The sequence below is a fragment of the Heterocephalus glaber genome, unplaced genomic scaffold, assembly GCF_053883595.1.
Source record: "Heterocephalus glaber isolate CG9 unplaced genomic scaffold, H.glaber_assembly_v1.0 deba00001564, whole genome shotgun sequence".
Classification (NCBI taxonomy): Eukaryota; Metazoa; Chordata; class Mammalia; order Rodentia; family Bathyergidae; genus Heterocephalus; species Heterocephalus glaber.
In genome coordinates, this window is record NW_028258351.1 from 22,886,249 (window position 1) to 22,909,885 (window position 23,637).

The window sequence follows — 23,637 nt, forward strand, 5'->3', positions numbered from 1 at the left end:
CGAAACAACTCATTGGTAAAAGTACTTGCCTAGCATGTGCAAGACCCTGGGCTCAATCCCAACAACCAGAAAAAAAAAGTTTATGTGACAACCACACACAGTGAGTCAGAGTCCCAAGAAAGGACTCTGACCCTCTCTGTTGGTGAACCTGGAAATTACATGAACATCAGGTCTAAGCCATTACTGTATTATTGTCAATGTAGTTACAATGGAACAGCACAAAGCCCTGGATTTGATTCCTACCACCACCACCTCCACCTCCAAAATCAACAATAACAAATATTGTAATACTTGAAAGTCAAGGAAAAACAAAGAACAATGTAAACATAATCATTTATCAGTATACATTAACTTCTTCCTCCTCTGTGTATTTAAGTCATTAAGTTACTGCTTCACTATTGGCTTTGATAATTATAAAACATAGGTTTGGCAATATTTGTAAAATCTAGAAAACTTCTGTAGATTAAATATAATACTATCTAGGGAAAAATAAAGGAAACATAGTGCCATAAAACTAATTCTGTGAAACAATGCAAACAGCAAGAAAATTCAAAAAATGAAAAACAAAATAACAGTACAAATTAATTACCCATTCACTGAAGAATGTGGAAGGATACAATTAAGTAATTCCTGGGAAATTAGAGGCATATAATTGATAAAGATAAAAGCAGAAATGAATAAATTACAAAGCAGAATTGATTAGTCAATCCAAGAATTGTGGATTAAACAAAGTACAAATAAAGCATACAAAACATGCAACCACATTAATGAGAAAGAACTAAAGAGAAAAATCTGAATAGACAAAATAAGAAACCACAGACATAGAAAATAGTCTTTTTAATATCCACAAAAAAGAGCAATTTTCTAGGAAACTATCAAAATTGTACATTGCAAAAATTAACTTTTAAAAAAGTTTAAAAGTCTGCATACATGATAAATTATGGAAGAAAATGAAAAATTAGTCAATGAATTGTCCCCAGAAAGGCACTGAACACAGATCATTTTGCGGACATTAGTGGAACCTGATGCCTCATATCACCAAAGTGAGTCCATCATCATGTGACTTTTCCAATGAAAAGCATGTTTATCTCAGCCTCACAGAATAAGCCCATTGGATAGCTTAGAATTGACATATATGCGGTTTATTCAAGCTCAATTTATCAAATATGCTTCTGATATTTAAAAAAGGACAGCACTTTTCCCCTGATGTCATACACGTAGAGTGAAACAAAAGCATCTCCCACTCTCCTCATTACTAAAACAGAGATAAGTGTGGTGTGGTTGCACACATCTATTATCCTAGCACTCAGGAGTCTGAGGCAGGAGAATAGTGAATTCAAGTCCAGTCTGGTTACATAGTGAGACCTTGCCTCACCCTCCCCCCCCAAAAAAACCCATAGAGATAGTTTTTTTGTTATCAGGATATAGATAAATATACAGTGCATTTTCAAGAAGGTAGAGATAGGAGTGGAAAAGGGTGACAAAGGAGGGAAAGAAGCTAGTGCCACCATAGATGGGGACCTTTAATGTGCTCGTTTAATAGTCTAGGGGAGCCAGGAAGCAGAAAGCACTTAGGAGGTTTTATCTTGGGCTGAGCTAGGTGCATGTGCAAAAGACCTGGGGACTTTCCCTTCCTGGTGGCTACTAGCCAGTGCCCTCTCCTATGAATTACCCACAGTTGTTGCCTTTGCCATACTCAAAGCCCAGAGTCCCAGGAGACACTAGAGCCCCACCACATTCTCTGGAGCAGTTGTTCAGTGCTGCCTGAGCTCTGGCCCAAGCAGGTGGCCTGTGCACTGGGCAAACCTTTTCCTTTGCAAAATGAGTTTTTATTATTATAATAACAATTATTATAATAACACCCTTTGAGAACAGTGGAAGTCAGTTTGGCCCCATTCATATTGGGTTATCCCATAAGATAGGAAGTGAGAGAGAAGGGAGAGAAAAGCAGGAAGGAGAGATGCTTTGCCAGCACTTTAAACACACACACACACACACCACACACACCACTTCTTCTAAATGAAGCTGGATTTGTGTTTTTCATTCAGGCTGGATGTGCTGAAGCATTTTCATTTTGCTCCATTTCCCTCTCTCCCTACCTTCCAAGCAAATTCCATCCTAGTGCTGTTGATTTCTGTCTTGCGACCATTATGGAAATCTGGCTTCATTTCTCCTCCTAATTTATGATCTTGTTAACATGCCTGGATGCCAGATGGTCCTGTTCTTCAGGTTGGGAGATAATGAAATAAACAAAAACTGCTGTAAGAAGCAAAGAGGGGGTGTTTTTTCCCTTGAATGGACCTCTCTTCATTTCTACAAATGTGCATCAGAGGCCTGTGCTGCAGCTCTGCTGTGATTCTAAGCAGGTGAACAGTGCGTGAGGGCCTGTGGAGAGGTGAGTTCTCTTTTCCATGTGGCCCTGTGCTCTGGAATTCTGTCCCAGAAAGAGATGAAGTCTCAGGCCACACCCTCCTAAATCTGTGGTAGAACTTGTCATTCCATAGTATTGTTTGCTTGCCTCTGTCACTTCATATCACATTGTACTGTAATTGTTTATTTTTCTTTCTGTCAACTGCACTGTAAGCTCCCTGGGGTCAAGGACCTCTTTCCGCTGAATCACAATGCCTAGCCCAGGGCCTGGCATGTAACTGGCAGATAGCAACAAATAATTATGAAACTCCTCCACTATAAATGTGCAACATACTGCGCAAGAGAAGAACCAGAGGTTGAACGTACGGATAGACCGTCATCATCGGTATCCACAAGGGTCTGGTTCCAGGACCCCTTGCTATCACCGAAACCTGAAGATGCTCAAATCTCATATAAAATGGCATAGTATTTATTTGCATATAGCCTACCAATTTCCTCCCATAAGCCTCATTTAGTTTTATACATTTTTATGTTTAATTGACACATAATAATTGTACATATGTATAGGATGCAATGTGACCTTTCAGTACAGGTATACAATATATAATGATCAGATCATGGTAATTGGCATACCTATTGCCACAGCCATGTATAGTTTCTTTGTGTTTGGAACATTCAAAATCCTCTCTACTAGCTGTTTTGTAATATTCAAGTATTTATTGTCAACTACAGTTAGCTTACTGTGCTGCAGAACATTAGAAGTTATTTCTCTTATCCAAGTACACCCCTGTTGTGCCCACTAAGCATCCTCTCTCCCTCCCTCTCCCACCTTTTCCTTAAGATTTGGCAATTGCTATTTTATTCTATACTTCTATGAAATAAACTTTTTGGCTTTCATATGTAAGTGAGAACATGCTATATTTGTCTTGCTGGGTCTGGCTTATTTCACTTTACACAGTGTCCTCTAGTTTCATCCATGTTTCTGCAAATGACACACTTGGTTCTAATGGATGAAATATATATATTATATATATATCACATTTTATTTATCTATGGATACCTTGGTTGGTTCTGTATCTTGGCTATTTTGTAAAGTACTGCAATAAACATATGAAGTAGATGCTTGTTTTATACTCTGATTTCAGTGCCTTGGATATATACACAGTGGTCTCCCATGTACTTTAAATCATCTCTAGATTATTTATATAAATAGTTGCTGTACTATACTGACTAGGGAATATAACAAGGAAAATGTATCTGTATGTATTCAGTACAGACACTTTTTCCCCCAAATACCTTCAGTCTGCAGTGAGTTGAACTGGAAGATGCAGAATCTGAAGTTGTGGAAATAACTATACAGCACAAAATGAAACAACCAGCAAAATTAAGTAGGTCAGGACATTAGTCCTGGGTGGGGGCTCCTGCATAGTATCTTCAAGGACTCTTGGCCATGGTGAAATCACAGACAGACATTGTGAAAGAGTTCTCCATCATCCACACAGAACCTAGCCTCTGGGTTGCAGGAGGAGTCTCAAGGGACCATTCTGACCCCTTTCCCATGTAATCAGTGGCTGTTCTTATACTTTCAAGAGGTCGCTGTGCAGCACCCACTACAGTGGAGACGTCAGAAATAGCCAGACTGTCAGACTGGGTCTACACTGCTGCTCCTCACACTAGGGGCCACCCAGCAGTCAGCCAGTGAGGCCAGTGGGCCACATCCAAAACCATCTGCTTTTGTAAATAACATCATATTAGCACACAACCACATGGATTATTTACATATTGCCTATGGCTTTCGAGCCACAGTGGCAAATTTGGACAGTTTAGATGGGGAACTTATAGCCTACACAGCCTAAGATGCTTACTCTCTGGCCCTTTATGAAATGTTTGCTGACTCCTGGTCTAGAGGAAACACAGGCATCCCCCCCGCCATGTGTATTTATGGGTCCAAGCACAGGTGGACCGCCACTCTACCTACCATCAAGAGGTACCCAGCACCACTGCCCCTGACAGCACCCAAGAGGCTGAAAGAAATCTCAGTAGGTACAGGGTCCTCTTCTCCTCCAATAGGATCTATAGGGTGTCACATTCATGGTGTCAGTTAGAGTTCAAAAATTGGGTTGGAAGATTGATTTTCATTGTTGGTTTTCAGGGCCAGGGATTTAGCTCAGTGGTTCCAGTGCCTGCCTTGCAAGTGCAAGGTCCTGAGTTCAATCCCTGCTACCAAAAAAAAAAGAAGATTGTTGATTTTCACTATTGACAAAATAAACTTCCTGTGTTAGTTAGCTCTCCATTACTATAACAAAACATCCAAGATAATTAACTTACAAAGAGAAAAGCTTCTTTTTAGTTCATAGTTTTAGAGGTTTCAATCTGTCATGAGTCAGCTACATGATTTTGCGGACTTTGCAAGGCAGTTCATCATGGCAGGAGCATATAGTGGGGCAAAACCACTCTCCTTATCAGCCAGGATGCAAAAAGAGAAAACAGGGCCAGAGTTCCAAGGTTTCTTTTCAAAAGCATACCACCAATAATGGCCTCAGAAGGCCCCATCTCTTAAGGATTCCACCATCTCTCAGTAGCCTTTTACTTGTAGGCCAGTGCAAATGCTTATCCAAACTGTAGCACTTTCTCACAGGTTCATGACAATTCGCCGTAAATAGTATTCCCAGGAATGTTGTGGACTTCGATGGAGAGGAAGGGGAAAGACAGAATGCAGTCTTGCCGTAACCCAACCACATACTCAGGATATTCCATTAAAGCATAGAGAGCAGCAGTGAAAAGCAAGGCCCTGCTGTAATCCACCCCTGCAGTCAGGCTTGATCCAGAACGTACTGATCAAGTTCCAAGTAATAGGATTAGCCTCAGACAGAGTGCACTCATGTTACTGACTCTTGCTAATATTGGAAACATTTCAATTTTGCAACTTGCTAATACCAGGACTCTTCTGTAAACATCCTCTCTGATATGCCAATCTCTTTTAAATTCCACCCTGGAATGATACTAACTTAAATTGTCCCCTCATGAGAATCAGGAGTCTGGCTGATCTTGTGGCTTTAACCCTTCTGGTTAGCAAGTCACTGGTGACAGCTCACCTTCAGGCCAGCTTCCCTGAGGGTCACGAAGTGCCGCTCAGCAAATATTGGGAGCCGGAGCCACCACTGGGCCAAGTTGTTCTGAAAAGCAGACTCACTTAAATCCCATTCAGACTACAGAGGAGAAGTCTGATATCATCAGATTGGTTTTGAGGCTTTGAGATGAAGAGCCTAGAGTGCTGTAACCCTAGAGGGAAAGTGTTACGCTTCTAGTGTAGAAAAGCTTTCCTGACTTCACAGTTTTATCCAAGGCCAGCCTTGGACAAGTATATCACTAGAAGCTACACAGAGTAACCAAAGAGCATCTAGTAACTGGATCTGGGGACACGTTGGTGTTCATTATTTGTACATAACAATTATAGGTAGTGCAGTGGTAAGGATCACCTTATTTACTAGTGTTTCAACATCATTTTATTCAACATACTCTTATCACAGATGAGTAAAAGATAAAGCTCAGGGAAGTGAGATGGCTAGAATTCCTAACTCCTTTGCCAGCCTTTTTGCTGCTTTACCACACTGACTCCTTATATTACTAAGGACTATGTCAACTTCTGAAGACCAGCTGAAACTAGACTAGGCAAAATTTTAAAAATGAAATTTATGGCCTCATTTTACTAAAAAATGCCTAGGGGTTCTAGGATTTAGGCATAGGTAGGTCTTGGTGAATAAATAGTAGCATCCCCAATTTCTCTCTGACTACCTCTTGTTCCACATTATTCTTTGTTGGCTGCCTTCCCAGCAGGATCCCTTATATCCTTCCAGGTTAACGATCTCAGCTGAAGGCAGGTGGATCATGCCCTGGGGGGTGTTCACTGGCTCTGCCTGGCCTCACTTGGGCTTTGCACTCCTTGCATCTGTTGCTGCAACGTGGGAACATGTGATAGATCCTGAAACCACATGGACAGAGAATGAGAAACAGGTGCTTCCCCGAAGAAAAATGAGAGTGCTAGTCGCACAGATAGGGCAGGAGATACTGGGGAGCAAGAACAGCAGGTTCCCACACCACTCCCCATCAAGCCCATCTCTAAAGCTGTCTTTTTTTTTAAATTTGGAATGTGTCAACTGCTGGTTTGCATCCTCCTTCTGGGTATTTTCTCTCTGGCTAAGCTGAAACATTTCTAAAATCTTTCTGGTTTTTCCTTTCAGCCCTAGGATTAAAGGTACTTCTTCCACTTCTCAAATCATTCCCTCCACCAGGGAAACCATCCAAGAATCATTGTTATCCCCCTAACTGTATCGCTTTTCAGAGCTTCAATTTTTATGAAAATCTTTCTCTTCTGCTTTCATCTTGTTCCCTAACCATCTCAACTGCTGAGTCCCTCCTCCCTTTATATGATGAATCTCCCAATCTAATCAACTGAGTTCCTGGTTCTGAGTTTCCTTATTCATCACTTAAAATTAACTCTGCCTTGAGTATCTAGCTTTAGTCCTATTTGCAAATAATAACATGGCGAATGCTTAAGCATGTATGTGCTACTGCATAGTTTGTATCCCTTTTGTTCTTCACATTAATCTTGTGAAGGAGGCAGTGATTCCATTTGCAAAATTTAAAAAAGACACTCACTCAGAGACTTAGGTGTAGCAGAGCCTAAGAGTAGGAACTAGGGAGGGCCAGCAGATACAGGACCCAGACACCAAGCACTGTGTATTTACATTCCAGCCACACAGATACCTACACAAGAAGCCAAGCCTGAACAATGGTTCTCAACTGCAGACAATTTTGCTACCTAGGAAGCATTTGGTAATGTCTGGAGATATTTTTGATTAGCCTAACTTGGAGGAGAATGCTCATTTACTAGCATCTAGTATGTAAAAATCAAGGACACTTCAGTACATAGGACAACCTCATCTATATTCTCCCAAACCCCCTTCCCAACATACATACAACAAAGACCCAGGTTTAGAAACTGGCTTAGGAGGAACCAAAGAATATAGGATTTCATCCATACCTCTGTCTCAGCCACAGGCAAGTAGAATGGTCTGTTGACATTATTTCCTCTTTGTCAGAAGAGGGTTGGAGACACATAAGTCTGAATACACAACCTCAAGGAGACAGACACTTCTTCCTGCCATCCATGCCAGGCTTCACAGAACCTGAGAATGCCTACTGTTTGGTTTGTGCCCAAAGTTACCAAGCAGAGAGATGGAATAGATGCATAACAGAGGGCTGGTACCCAAGAGAGAGAATGCAAGAGGGGAGAGAAGAGGAATGGTGGGTAACCATTACAAGGGGAGCATGGTGAAGTCCAACTGAGAGGAAGTGGGAGAAGAGAACGGCTGAAGGAGAAGGAAGAGCAAGGTGGATGATGGAAACAAGGGAGGGGCAAGATCTCCCTGCCATTGAAGTGAGAGGTGTCTGGACCTGAGTGGAGGAAAGAGCATCCCAGGTTACAGAGCAGGGAAGCATGAGGCTCCCGCTGCCTTTGCAGGCTTTGGGGAGGGCAACGTTAATGTGCGTCTGATTAAGTCAGAAGCAGTTCCCATTATTCACACCCTGCTGCTGTTCTGGAGAGTGCTGCATCCACAAACTCTGCCACACTCTGGAGAGTTTCAGTCAGCAGTGACTCTGGGTCCATGTGCACAGCAGAGAATGATCCCATCTGGCTCCTAGCCAGGGCTTGACAGACCTGACCAGTGGCCTTCTATGATGACTCCTGTCATGTTAGCTCCAGGCTGGGTGAAGAGGGAAGGGGCACTGGTGGATGCATTCACGTGGTGCAGTTTGATGACCTCATCTTTCCTGCTGATGGCTCAAGGCAGAGAAAGGGCCTTTCCAGTGGCTCTGTTACAAATGCAGCCAACCTTGTCTGGGCTGCCCAGGACAAGCAGGGAAAGCAGAGAACTTGAACTGGAACTCAGGTCTCACACCCCATGCCAGTCTCTGACCACAAGTGGTGGAAGGAACACTCCCTATAAGCCTGGACTCCTCTGGGGTCCCTTCTGTGTCTCTCCAGTGTTAAGATCTTCTAAGGACTAAGCTAGGGGCCAGGAATAGAGTTTTGAGTAAAGGGAGCTACAAGAAAAGCAGCCCAGGAGGTATCTTTTTGATTGAGTTAGAGGATGAATGGGAAGAAGGGGTCAAAGGGCCAGTGAGGCCACATGTGCAAAGACTTAAATGCCAGCTTGAAAATTGGTGTCCATTTTTGTGCATTAGAAAAGAAACTGCTGAAGGTTTTTGAGACATGGAGTATGATGTCATCGACATCTCACATCTCTGGTGGGAGATAGGACATTCAGTGAGAGTGTCCTCCTGGCTGGATCTTCATGTTTTAGGAGGGGCTTTCCAAGTAGGCCCAATTAAAAAAGGATGAGACATGGGTGATAAATGGCCATAGAAGCTTCAGGATGCAGTCTCCAAAATGTCCAGTCTCTCATTGTTCAATCTTGGTTCTGTTGCATTACTAAGTACAACAGCATTAAGTTGAATAGACCTGACACTGACTGAGTAAGACCATTCTTGCATTGAGCAGCAGACTTCCAAAGCTTTGGAGATGCAAGAGAAGCTAGGACTCAGACAAAGTTGGATTAAGTCTCAGCTCTCTGATGACCAGCAGTGGGTATTTGCTGTGGAAAAATCACTTAACTCCTCTAAACCCTCACATGTTATAAATGTTGTCACTCATAAGTTTCAGATGACGATAGATGCTTCACTAAATTGTCATAGGGAGTAAATACATGAATGTACAGCACAGACCATGATGCATGGTGAGGAGTCAGGAAATACTTGCATCTTCTCTCTCCCCCTGCACCCCACAACACTCTGCTCTGGGCACCAAATGTTGGTGTTCTTTCCCCCAAGTATCCCTTCACATGACAAGAGGTCAAGGCAAATGTGACCTCTTCCCTGAACCCCAGTGCCCTGCATGTACCCCTTTCTGAGATCAGACCTTCATGCAGGCTTCCTGTGAGCTCAACTAGTTGAGGGGGAGGGGAGTACCTGAGCTTTCTTCCTCTCCCTGTCTGCCTTGGGCTTCTTATCAATCCCATGCAGTACACTTTCCTCACAGACATCTCCTCTTCTCTCCCTTCTGGATCCCACAGTCTCCTTCAGTCCTGCCAAGACTGATCACAGAACTCTAGCGTCAATATGAAGGGAACTTGCAGGGCACCTCATCTACCATTTGGACAACTTTTGGTAGGTGGAGACCCTCCCTGACCTTTCCAACACTTATTAAACTTTCTATGGGTAAAATAATGTTCCATGAGCTTTGACCAATTACCATTGTGAGTCCAGGAGACCTCCTTCACCTATATAGTGGGACCATCTGAGCACTACTGTGGGCTCTTAGCCGGTCATCCAAATATGATTCCTGAAAGGGTGTAAAGCAACTCCCGCTTCTACCTCTTTGGAAACACACACACACACACACACACACACACACACACTCCTCCCATCAAGAGAGCTCTAAGTTTTTCTCTGTGTCCAGCAGCAGTTTACCAGTTTGACTCAAGTGGCAGGACATGGAAGAAATAAAAAAAGGAAAGCTCTGTCAGGTTGGGGATTCCCAGCCTCACCAATCTCAGAGGCCCTGGGCTTCTTCCTAACCAAAGACAGCTGACAGGGTGGGAGTTTGTCCAGAGAACTTGACCTTCTGACACTTGTCAGATGCATGGAATGGAAAAGGAAGCAATGTTTCATTACACTCCAGTAGTCATTTTAAAATATATCTTTTACTGAATTCTCTGTTGGTTTTATTTTTCCCTGCTTGTTCTTTTCTAATACTAATCTCTCATTTGAGTCAAAAATTATTTCTGCAGAGGTGGTGATTAAATTCAATAATTAGGAGAAATACCAATTAAGTCAGGCTCTACAAGCAGAAGGCAGTCCTCATTCACGTGGTTATCTGAGACTGTGGCTCAGCCAGGAGCTTCTGTCTCTTCCTGCAGCTCACAGTCCCTGTGCTGAATGAGACTGATTTATTCCAGGCAGAGCCAAATAGGGATAGATCCTTTCCTTATGTCCCTTCATCGCTCATTAGAATTTCCTGGTGTCAGGTCCCTCATCAGCTCATGCTACTCATTCTCTCCCTGCTTTGCCTCTTCTGCTGTTTGGTTTCCTTTGCCCAGTCCCATTCCCACACAGGACTTGCTGTCCAAGACCCTACCCTCAGTTCCCTTGTCTATTTCCTGAATTCCCAGTTACTTATCAGCTAAGGTATTGTTGTGTTAAATGTGCTGTGATTTTGCCTAAAAGTGAGTATCTTCCCCAAGGCACTGCTTCTGCACAGACACTGCACTTCTGTGATCCAGAAGCTTCAGAAAGGGACTGTGGAAAAACCTTCTCCAAGCCCATGGGACCCGTGCATCAGGATTCCCAGGTGTCACTATTTAAAATCGTAAGTGGTTCATTTGGAATAGAGTAAAAACAAAACAAGAGAACTGAGTAAACATTGGGCTTGAAAACTAGCCTGGAGCCAGTAGGGGAAGCTTATCAATGCCAATGGAGAGGTTTTACTTATTTTGGGCATAAAATAGGGAGTCATGGAAAGAATATGGAGACAGTTGAGCAGGGGATGGATTAACCTAATGACAGCTCAGTTCCTCAGATGAAACCGGGAGTTCTCAGCCTCAGCTTTGTATTGCAATCACCTGGAAAGCTCTTCAAATTCTCAGTCCCCAAGCTGGTCTGCACCAATTAAATAGAAATATCTGGAGCTAGGAGCCAGTCGTTAATATTATTCCAAGTGTCCATCATTGTACAGTCCAACTGAACATCACTGCCTGAGAACCATCTATCTTCTGAATTTACATAGTAATCTGGGGTCCTCTGAGTTTCAGGGCAATAACCAGGTAAGGACTAGGCAAGGTGGAATAATTGGTCACCCTACTGAAGTAGACTTCTCAGAGCTTTAACTCCAAGAAACCCAAGCCTCCCGGTGAAAGCATTTCGTACCATTGAGTCTTTTGTGTGCATTGGAGGCAAAGCAACCTCAACTCCATCACTTAGCAGCTTGGGGAAGATTGCCCTTTCCACCTAGCATTTCTCTACGTTTTCTCTCTCCTTCCTTCTCACCATCTCTGGAGTTTATTACATTGAGCTGCATTCATGGGCTGTGTTCTGTAGCACAGGAGCCAGATGAAAACAAGTTCCACAGAAATCAAGAGAACTGAAGACAGTCCATGTGTTAACAGAGAAGGGCAGGGGGCAGAGGAGGGGGAGAAGAGGAGAAGTTGGCCGATGCCAGGGGTCCTGGCTGGCTCAGGGCCTGAACACTTCTTCTAGCCCCTGCCACTGCCAATGGGCAGAATTTTGCAAAAAGCTGTTTGTCCAGGATCTTCTCTCAGAGCCCCTCCAAGGGCACCTGTCCATCACCTAGGTCTGCCCTAGCCTGTGTGACAGGAATATGTCAGATGTTGAGGTGTCTATCTGTTGCTTCTCTCATGAGCCAGCCACCACATCATACCTCTGAGAATGAAGTGGACATGTTGACTTATATGCTTGGGGATCACATTATCTCAGTCTCCTGAATGTCCAATATCATGGAGTTGATGTATCTATGGAATGTGTGACAGTTGTGCTGTTTTGGATGCAAGTCAGATTTTCAAATCTCACAGAAGCTGAGAGAAAGAAGTGTCAATTATTAAGGGACTACCTGTGTAGAGAGGATTTCCAGAGAGACCTCTCCCAGAGCACCTCTTTCTTGTCTGCCTTATGTACCCTACTCATCCATCCATCCACCTGCTCACCTATCCGTTCATCACACAGCTGTTTATAGACAGCCTGCTATGTACCAGAAATGATCTGATGCCTGCTGTCCTGATGCTCACAGTCTATTCACAACAATGCTCAAGATTTGCCAGTGTAACGTCCCGGGAACCAGCTGGGCCTCCCCATTGGCCAAAGGTGTCTAACTTAGTAAGATTTCCAGATCCACAGGAAAGTGTCCACTATTTTTTTTTATCACTTTTTTCCTCCCGACCAATCTTCTACCACCTGCCACTTTTTAACACCCTTCAAACCAGATGAGACTCAAAGTAAATTCTCCAAGCGTTGCTGTGTTGATTTTTGTCTCAATGCAGGGTAAAGCTAACAAGATGGGCTGAGAGAGATTTTAGAAGTTGTCTTGCCCATCAGTTACAAATTCAAAGAGCCAAGCACAGAATGGGGTAGGCAGGAAACCTAGGAGTGGTGGAGACTATGACAAACCAAAAAGCAAAGCCCCCATTAAGGAAGCCAGCTAATTATTGAGCTTCCTCTAGCTATTTCCATATGTCAGTCCAGACCCTGTATGACTGCATCTTCTCATTTCTCAAGACAAGTCAGGAATTCAGATTTTTGTATGTAATTTCCTAACTTTTAAAACAATGAAGACCAAAGAAATACCTATGTAGGTGAGATTCCGTTGGCTAGCTGTGTCCTGTAGTGGTGGACACTGAGCCACAGATGCTAGCAGGTTAGACCCCAGGACCTCTGTCTTCCATGAGTCTCCTTGAAGAGGGAAGGGAGGTAAAGAGTAATGTAGGAAGTGAAGGAAAGAGAAGAAAGGAAAAGGAGGCGATATGAGAAGGGCCCTCCTAGTGGAGCCGGCCAGAGCTGCTTTGAACTTCAGCTTAGCAATGTAATGAAACATCTGTCCTCCCCAAGCCTGGATCCTCATGTAAAGGATTTGCTTGAAGTTTTGGGTGAGGTGATGGATAAAATGTTCTAGTACACTACCTAGCACAGAGTTCTCTGTAAATGTTTGTTTCTGTTACTTTGTTGAGAGATGGAGGAAGGGGGGATGGAAGTTGCAGCCCTACCGTCCTGCTGTTGCCATCACATGCCCTGGGCCCCATGGTTTGAGTGGCAGCAAATGTGCGCACAGCTCGCCAACACAGCCTGGCTTACTGAGGATGCGGAATTAACAACCAGCAAGTTGAAGCTTTTGTTCAGAAAAAAAAGGGGGTGAGGATGAGTCCCGGGACCCACACTGGAGTAAGAGGTCTTGCTCTCAGCACTGAGAGATGCAGAGCTGGCAAAAGAAGCTTGCCATTCAAAGACAGCTTCCTCCATCCTAGTTTGGGTGAACGCAGAGCAGAGGGAGGCCTCCAAGGAATGGGTAATGGAGCACCATTGTCCCCTCGCTCAGGTCCTTCCATTACCTCAGAAGCAGTTCTGCATGCACCCCCATAGACACACCAAACAGGAAACTCTTGCTCAGCTCTCTCACCATGCTATACCTTCATCTCCCTTCTGAACTTGGTGTCAGGCTCTAGTATCTTTCTGCCTTACCAAAGCAGCTCTCAGCTAGTTAGCACTAGAGAATTAGGTAATTTATGCTAAGGTGTTAATGGCTACTAAAATTATATTATATATATATATATATATATATATATATATATTTCAATCCAGTGCTTTATAGGCAGCAATGCCTTACATTATATCATGCCTACAAATATCAGCCAGTAAAGTCTGAGACCAAGGCAGACAGCTGAGCAGAATTCCCCAGGCAGTACTAGCAAAAGGAATCTGGCCTAATGCCATATGCATGCACCCTTCACTTCCTCTTTTCAACCCTGTTCCCTTCATAAATTGCATTCTATGGCCAGAAAGCTACTCCCAACTGGAGGAGGCAGAGAAAGAGGCAGCTTGGGAAAGAAGCCCTCATCAAGCCCCAGAAAATTGAGAGATGGAAGCAAAACTCTGATGCTGTACATCTCCAGAGAACACCTTCCTCACCATGGTCCCTATAAATAGAACCACCCACCTGCAAGAACCATGCACACAGCCTGTATCATTATATGTAGCCGCCCTGGGCAGAAGGGATCTTAAACCACTGGTCAATTTCCCCATTTTGTAGGTGAGAAAACTGAAACACAAAAGTACACTTATCAGCTCAAAGTTTCATAATAGTGCCAAGATGCCACTCAGTCCAGGTCACATGTGATACCACATCTTCCCTGTTTTTCTGAAAGGCCAGCCCTTCTCTCACGCACAGTGAAGATAGAGCCACAGAGAAAGCAGTCTTCATTTTCCAGTATAGTAGTCACTAGGCATGTGTGGCTATTTAAATTTAAATTAACCTGAATGAAATCAAATTAAAAATTCATTTTCTGAGTCACACTGGCCACGTTTGAAGTAATCGGTAGCTACATGTGGCTAGTGGCTGCTCTACTGGAGTTTCTGCTCTCTCCAAAAGTTGATTAGACATAGCTGAGCTATGGGTTATGCTTAAGTCTACAGGGAAACTGGGAGACAAGGCAGGAAGAGTTCTGCTCATTTTAAAGGCACACAACATCCAGCTATTGTGGTAAACACTTTGTATCTATGACCTGACTCAGTCTTCACCAGTGCTGTTTGAAGGTGCTTTCGTTACCCTCATTTTGTGGATGAAACCAAAGCTCAGAGAAATTAAGTAGCTTACCACAATCCCACAGCCTGTACCCTTTTTCTCTGAAAATAAAACCTAGCCAGAAAGTAATCAGTCTTAAAAACTAGAGATCAAAGATGTCAGCCCCAGTCAGCCTATCTTTTTGCCTTACCTAATAGATGAATCGGACCTGGCGTTTGAGGATCTTTAGTTTTCAAGGATGATTGTTTTCCAGCTAGGTCTTATTTTGGAGGAAAGGCAGGTAAGTGGACTAGAACTGAGCACTGAGGTGGGGAGGAGAGAGAGGAAAAAAACTATTGTATCTAGAGATACTAAAAGAAAAGGAACCTCCTGTTCCAATGGTGCCTCGGTTCACAAACTAAATTCTCTCCAAGATTCTGGTTGCAAACCGAATTGAATGAGAACTGAATCAAATTTCCCCACAAGGTCAATATTTAACTTAACCATTGAATTTGATTTGGCTCTTGCCCAATTCAGTTTTCAACCAGAATCAGGGAAAGAAGTAAATTCGTGAACCAAGGTACCACTCTATACACCGTCCATGGATACAGTGGTACTAAGAACAAGAATAAAAGGTCTCTTGTTTCCTTTTGTAATGATGGAAAGGAGAGGGAAAGATAGAGACAATCAGTGTTCCCTGGCCAGCGCTTAGTTAGAAAGTGGACAGCCCCTTGATGCTGAGCTACTTTGTCTCTTCCCCTTTCTACTGGGTTCTTTTGAGGTCCTTCTAACTTAGGACTCAGGGACAAAGAGACTGAAAAACTTAGTGCTCAGCCTTAGCAGAAATTCAGTCCAACCACTCTGCCACATGAGCTTGCAGATGGTTTAGAATAGAAGTAGCTCTTGCTTTCCAGGCACTGGGTGGGGCCCTGGGGTTTACCAAGCAAATATAGTGTTGTATCTAACTCTGATGCATTACTTTACTCTTAGTCCTCTGAAGTCTGCCCCGAACATAGCAATGGCAGCCTTTTGGGCACAGAGCTTCATCCCAAAATGTCTAACTCCTGGATTTCAGGGTCTGGTCATTAGGGATAATACAGGGAGGGAGATGGCAAAGGGGAGGGGAATTGGGAAGATGAATTACACTTGATCAACCATTTCACTTTTGTTTTATTTCTTCTTCAGAAAAGGGTGCTATTAAAACTCACCTGAATTTCCCTCTGTAAGATCTAGAAGGGTCCCAGAGGTCATCTTCTAGCCAGAACCCTCATGTTACACATGAAGAAACCGAGGCTCAGAGAGGTTAAGTGACTTGCCCAAGATGGCACAGCCAGCTGATTGCAGAGCCAGGCTAGAGTCCAAGGCTGAAAGTGCTGAGGCTTTGATTCTCAACACACAGGGTCTTGCCCTTTGCCTGTTATCCTGTGCTGGGAACTCAGCCACTAAGTAGAAATTAAAGAGAACAAAATAGCCTCCTTGTTTGTCATTTCCAATCCTTGGATTTTTCTGCTGAGTTTGGAGGGTGGAAATGGAGCTAGAGCTGGGACTGAGGGTCTAGACAGAGTCCAGCCCAGCCACAAAGATGAGCTTTTGATCTTCTTGGTATCACCAAGGTTCTTGAAAAATGTGGCTCCTGTGTTCACCCAGTCCCCCCACTCCCCATGTTCCACTTAGCCTGACAGCTTTCCTGCCCTGCTTATCTTTGTGGTCACTGCTTGCTTCTTCCTGACCCTCAGCACCTAGGCTCTGGGAAGACCCCAGTAAGCTCTTTGAAGTTTGCCAGGACTTTACCGCCCTTGCATATGTAATAAGAACTTGTACATTGTTGTTGTCAAATGTAACTCAAACAGCTGGATTTCACCTGATGATGTTTGTTGACTGACACCTGCTCTCTGTATCCTATGCTCTATTTCATATAGGAATGTACCCAAGCGTGGCCAATGTCCTGGGGCTGTTGTCTGTACTGCATGTGTATCTGTATGCTGTATGCTCTGTCAGTGTCCCTGTACTTCTCTCTGTACAAGCATGTTACTGTGTATGCTCTCTGCATCCTTCTGATGTCTGTCTCTGTGTGTACTTAACCTTGTACCAATGTTCACAATGTAATAAAAACAAAACCAAAAGAATGCAACACCTCTGGTGATTTTTAAACCTAGAGGAGATTCTCACTCGCCTGGGATGGATGCGGGAGTTATTACTAAAAGGCAGCAGGCTGGATAAAAGGACTTCTCAATGGCCTCAGAAAGGCTTATGACCCCAGGGTGAAGGTGGGCAGGTGACAAAGTGCTTCTTCATGTAGAAGAAGAGGGACAGCGAACTTTGTAGGCTTTGCAGGTGAATCACTGCAACCCAGAGTGTGCTGCATGAAATCTCAAAGTGCAGAGCAAAACTGAGGCAGCAGTTAGCAGACTGAGTTTCTTGTATCTGGAAACTCCACATAAACCTATGATTAGTGAAAATTTAAAACAACTCTGCATATTTTCACCTTGAGAAATGCCCTCTCATCATGAGGGAAAGGCATACCATCTACCCTGTCCTCTCTGTCCTCATCCCAGAAGCCCAGGGAAATTAATCCATTGAGGTGAGATTTACCTTAAGTTTTTCACATGGTTCTATTGTTAAGGTATATACTCAGTTTCCCTATCCCTGGCCAGAGATTTGAAGGCATGGCAAAGGAAACTGCCTCTCAAGTCACATGGATTAGTCTAGGTAGAAGGAAGGAGAAATGGCAAGAAGAAAGATAGGAGAATCTATGGTTGCAACCTGATCTGGGGACCCTGTAGCTTCTGGTGACCCAGAATATCTAAGTAAAATACAGCAGGGAGGCCAGAAATAACACATTGGGGGAAGTACAAGAACATATACTTCCTGATATTGTTCATAGGAAGGAGACAAATTCTAAGGACCTGGAGATACCAGGATTGAAAAAGAGCACTGGTCCCATAGACTACGACTGGCCCTTGCCAGAGGCTAGAAGACCTGCACGTAGAGAATACAGCACCTCTGTCCCAATAAGCACCTGGGTTCTCCTGAAGATGGTCAGTCAGTATGTGTCCAGCACTGCCACTGACCTGCCCTTATCCTCATTGGCAGTGTTCATCTGGGATTCCTGAACTTCAAAATTTTATTTATCTGACACTGGTATGTTCCAGGAAAGTCTCCTTGTTTACAGGCTGGAAAAATCTTGCCAAAATCTTAATTTTGTTGTTGAGAGAAAAGTTTCAGTTCATTCTGAAAGCCCAAGCAATTCTACTTCTTTCTTTTCTCCTCCAGAAAAGAGTGTACAATTGTTAGCTCTCTTCTAAATAGGAGTTGGAGGTGTGGCTTACCTTCCAGAATGCTGGGCTCCCACAGTGTAGTCATTTGTAGTCCCCTTGTCAGGAATGTCCTTCTTGGACACTCTTAGATTCATGAATGGTTCTAGAAATGAAAATCTTCCTGTCTGCTAGCCTAGCCTATCAGGAGAGGGATGCAGCTTCGTGGATGCAGCCCTATGAGTTAGTATAGTACAACCACAGAGTAGCACTATGGTACCTCCTAAGACCTTTCTTACTCTTTGTCTCCTTACTCTGGCCACCGTACAAATATCTACAATATTCTGCAAATGCTACCTTACAAACAACCCCTCTCCTATATAAGCATTCATGTCAGTGACTCCCAAGCTCAAGGTGCCCCCCCCCACCCAGAGCCTTTGCGTGGAGAGGAATGCAATAGAGTGAACGAAGATTGGTCTGTGAGTCAGACAGGGTCAGTGGGTTCTTTCATAGCTCTGTTGCTTCTATAAAATCAAGTCTTAGATACATTCCACAACTGGTTTCAACTACAAATATCTGATTTGTTTGAATAACATTAAGTACTTTCTTTGTGAACCAGTGCATAGACAAGACTCAAAAACTATAGGATGAAAACTCTGCCTGCCACAAATGATGCAAAGTCAAGTGGAGATTTATATCCCATAATATAACATGAAGATACATTCTCTCATATCACAAGATAATCTATGATAAGTGCAAGAATGGCAGTGCAATCTAAGGATCATGGAAACTTCAGGAAAGAGAGCTTTATTTCAGACACAACTTAGGAAGACTTCCTGGAAGAGGTTGGGTTGGAGAGCACTCAGGAAGTACAGTGGCTTTCTCAGGGGCCTCATGGCCATGGGACCACTGCCTAAAAGATACTGTAAGCAAAGAAGGCCGTGTGATAAGTGTGACGGTACCGGTGAGGGTGAGATTATTCAGGGGGCTTGGGGGATGGTAAAACTGGGAAGAGAATTTGGTTCTCAGTCTGTAGTTACTATGTGACCATGGCCATTTCTTATGTAGATTTCCCCCGAGATAGGAGATAGGAAACAAAACAGATCCATAGGATAATGTTCTTGAGTGAGACATCGATAGTTGTGAACCTGATGAAAACTTGTCTGAGTGACATCTCACAAGGTGGCCAGAGCATCCTTTCCCTTTACCCCAAGATGCTGACATCTCCTTTCCTTTTCATGTCTTCTCTGCTTCTCTTCTTCCTTTTCTTTCTGTCTCTCTTTATTCCCTCTTGCACTCTCTCTCTTCTTTCCTTGATTGATGCATGTAATTGCTTTGGGGAGACAACATGGAATAGCAGAAAGAGTATTTAGTACAGGGTGAGAGAAAGACCCTTGATATCGCAAAGTAATTTAGCATTAGACAAATTCTTTGGTTATGATCTCTTTTCTTCTTTGGAAAATAGTGACTTCTTTCTTATTTGCTCTAACCTCTCAAAGCCCGTGAGTTAAAACCAATCATATAAGAATTGAGTTAAAATTGATCTCTTCAAAGTTAAGGCATGTATTGTTTCATGATATTTTTAAATCAATTCTATTATGATGAGGTCTGGCAGTTGTGCTCATCTGATCCCCCAGAATCATTGTCAACCCAGACAAACACTAAGTGGAAGTGGAAAACTTATCTGAGAGATTGCAAACCGGGCACAATCTGGAAAAACAGTGATCCTAGGCCACACAAAGCTTGGCACTTGGAATGCTATGAGATTTTTATTTGAGTCTAAAACTAGAATCAGTAGAGCAAACAGAGCCTTCCTTATATGCCTATTCAAATCTCTAGTTTTACAAGATAAACTCAGAACCTAGGACAGTGACACCACCCCACCTCTGATTTCTCCTAGAAGAGATGTTGACAGGAGGTAATGATAGGCTGACTGAAGGGTGAGCATGAAGAGAGAGAAGCATCTCACCAAGACCACTGTCAGGGCTTCCTGCCAGGAGGAGATGCTCTTAGAACTTAGACATGTTGAGGCAATGGAGGCTAATGGTCCAGAGTGGGGGGAGGGCTCAAGTCTATCTTGCCACTTGCCCACTGTGCATATCTAGTGAGTCACCCAGCCTCTTCCAGCCTCAGTTTCTCATATATAAAATGAGGAAAAATTATACCTATTTCACCAGTATCTCATAAAAGTTCAATAAACTAATCTGTGCACAGCACCTTATTATATACATTACTCAATTAATATTGTTTTAAATCTATTCTTATTATTAAAGATTAATTGGACAGGACGCTGAAGAACAGAATGTCTTTTTTCTTGCAAATAACATATAAGACTCGCCGTTCATGTCAAGCCTAAGTTTCTTGGCTTTGGAGATATATAGAGCAAAGCCATTCCCTACCACTTTTGCCTTCTGCTCATGGGCTTCTTCTCCATGTAGCCCCCAACCCTCTTGAACTTCCTGAGTAAGTCTAGCCTCTAGCATTAAGAAATGCCTATTTTGTGTCACCTACCAGTTGGGAAAAGGATCCCATTCTCCGACTTTTCCACTTGCCCTTAAACAGCAATAGCCTTTTATCTCCTCTCTCCCTGGACCTTTGAGAGATGATTCTCTCACACAGTACAGAAGTGATGATATTCTCCCACTTCTCCAACTTTATTACTAGAAAACAGCATTTGGAGAAAATGAGTGCAGCACAAATCTGCCTGCTGCTTCCTCGACACCCCCAACTTTAACATTATGGTCTTAATGTGTCTCTTGCCACTAACTTCAAAGTACATCTCTCCTTTAAAACAGTATGATTCTTTAATTTCTGATCTTCAGCACCCCCTCCAATCTCATAATGTCCTCATTCTTTATGTATTTCCTCTTGAAACATCTGTTCAAATTCCACTTGGTCTGTGACTTGCAAGCATCGATACATATGTCACCCTCTTGCACACCCAGAGACAAGGGGAATGTGTGATCCCAAGGAGCCAAACATGAACCATTAACCTGTTGCCTGTATTTCCACCATTCAGGTACTGATTTTTTTGGACACCCCAGGGACCTTCACTAAGCCTTATGCTAAAGCTGATTTATTCATCTCTACTTTGCAGCTTTAATGGCAGCAAAAACACTGGGCTAGAAGTTGAGATCTGATTCTCATTCTTGCTCTGCGATATGTTAGCCATGTGACTGCCCTACACCATTTGTGTTACTATCACATAATACCACAGTCTAGGTAATTTACAAAAGCAGAAACTTATTTCTTATTATCCTGGAGGCCAGAAGTTCAAGATCAAGGTAACAGCAGCTTGTATTTCTGGAGACTCCAACCCCGTGTAGCAGAAGGGCAAAAAGGCTCCGCTCCCATTGGCTATCCCCTTATAAGGGCGCCATGGGCTGGGGTTGTAGGTCAATAGCAGAGCACTTTCCTGGGATACAGAAGGCTCTGGGTTCAATCCCCAACACTGAAAAAAATTGAAAGGTTTCCAACTTCGATAAAACATTCATTATCTAAGGATTACATTCAGAGGCCAACTTGATCATTTTCATTTGTAGAAATAATGAGCACTGGGAGCAACATTTTATACCTGAGTAATGTAATAACACTATCTTAACATCTTCCCAGGAAGGTTTGGATGCATAAATCACTGTCTGTCTCTCAGAAGATCGGCAGGCAGAGAGAATTCTTACTCCTGCACAGCTTACATGCCTACACAGCCCTAGTCTCATGGGTAACCCAGATCAAAGAAGGACTTAAAGGTCCAATTCTCTAACTGGTTATTTATACAGTCCCAGGCCATGGGCAGGAGAAGTTGCTCACCCACTGTTAGGAGAGAATTCTCAGTTTTTATCCCCAAGCCCATTAGCAATCATAGGGTTGGGAAGCACCAGCTAAGTGAATTTGCTCCGAGTACACATCCTTATTTCACTCCAGCATCACAAACAATCCTTCATACCTGCACAGGGCTTTACCATTTATAATGCACTTTCAACTTCCTGAGAGGCAACAAGAAACAGCTTCAAAGAGCTGGGAGAATTACCAGAATTCACATCATTTCTTGGTTGTGTAGCAAAAAACTACTAACCCTGGAGAGCTGGTTACTTGGTACTCACAGCTATCCTCACCTTCCTCTTTAGCAGCTGCTGCCTCTAGCCCTGGACCCTCAGCCCCCCAGCTTCTTGAAAACTCCCTCACCTGAACTTCCTCTAAGAGAGACCAGAGCAAACACATTAAGACTTACAACAAGGAGCACAGGGTAGGCTTTCTCACTTTCCCTGAGGGAATAGAGTGAGCTGGGCAGGGGTCTCCCTCTCTGGGGTAGAAGAAAGGGAGCTAAGGTGACGGAAGGTGAGAGGAGGCTCCGCCTCCTCACGTGCCATGGTCCTGCAGGCGCTGTGTGTATCTGGCCTGGGGAGGAAGCACGTTTGTGCACATTGCTTACTTATACATTGCGAAAGAGAAGTTTTGAAAGCTAGGATCCAAGAAGGAAGCAGCACATTTGACATGGAAGATGATAAAGAAAAGGGAAACACGGAAGGAGGAAGAGGCACCTACAGAGGAACCTGAGGCAGAATCACACACTTGGCTGCCTGCACCCTTTGTCGAGTGTTGACCATGGGACACTAGCAGTGACAGCATTTTTGCCTCTTGATGGCTCCAGATTGGCACTCCTATCCCTTAGCCACGTCACTCCTTCTCCTTCCCAAAGCACATATTTCCAGTTCATTCTTGATATCACAAGCTAGACGCTTAACCATCCCAACAAAGACCTGTGTTCCCACAGTGCTCCATGGTCATCACAAGGACACCATAGAGCAACTATGTCCTCACCTGTCTGTGTGTTATCCCAAGTGCCTGAGTGGCTAGTGAGTTCCGGAAGGAGAGAGAGGAGCTCCAGCTCTCTCCTGTTCCAAGCAAGACTTCACAGCCTGGACAGGAATCTCAGCAGCTGCCAAGTGTAGAAGCAGACCTCAGCCAATGATGGGCCAGCCAGGGAGAGGACTCACCCACACCCCAACTGTCTAGGTAGTGCTTAAGCCACAAGCCCTGGGATTCATCTGAGAGGTGAGTAAAGCCTTATTCTGCCTAATTCCTAGGCCAACTCTCAGAATGTGCCCTATTATGGGGATCTTTGTTCCTGTTTTGGAACTGCTAGAAACAGCACAGACATTTAGAAGATTTGGGTCTCAATCCAAGTTTCACGAGCAGGTAATACTAATAAGTAGAATAGCAGAATAACCTGCCTGCCGGGCCTAGCTCTGGAAATGTTATTCTTGTCCCTACTGCAGGAGATGTTGTGTATCTGGGAGCCAAGGATCTGGCTCAAAGGCAGATGTCCTGGGTTCTAAAACTAGAAATTCTGCCATCTTGTAGATGTGTCACTGCAGACAAGTCATTTTTCTGCACCATGCTTCAAAGTTCTTGTCTGTTAAATGGGACTAGGAAGGCAGTACTCACTATTAAATGATATATGAGGTGTGAACAAAAACTACGGTGAATTTAAAAAAAATTGTTATAGTAAAAGACACATTCCATCAACCCTCTTCAAAATACTCTTTGCTTCAAACACAGATCATTTTCTTTTCACTTTCTGAGGCAGTTCTGGAGGTCATCTTTTGTGAATGACTTTGTTGTACTTGCTGTCATGGCTTCCTGAATCACTTCAAAACATTTACCTTT

At 43.5% G+C, this 23,637-nt stretch overlaps 1 protein-coding gene and 1 long non-coding RNA gene across 5 annotated transcripts in view; one reads left to right on the forward strand and one right to left on the reverse strand.

Annotated features, from left to right (window-relative positions):
- Shisa6 (shisa family member 6) overlaps positions 1-23,637 on the forward strand; it is a 304,683-nt gene that overhangs the window by 235,674 nt on the left and 45,372 nt on the right. The gene's annotated exons all lie outside the window — the stretch shown is intronic.
- The window catches only part of LOC110344375 (uncharacterized), a 77,818-nt gene continuing 69,380 nt past the window's right edge, over positions 15,200-23,637 (reverse strand). For 2 of the 3 annotated variants that reach the window (XR_015443306.1, XR_015443307.1), the window contains one exon: positions 15,200-19,303. This is a non-coding gene — a long non-coding RNA (uncharacterized LOC110344375). Of the gene's footprint in view, positions 19,304-20,481; positions 20,631-23,637 lie in introns of all 3 variants that reach the window. The other variant, XR_015443308.1, reaches the window with a different exon arrangement.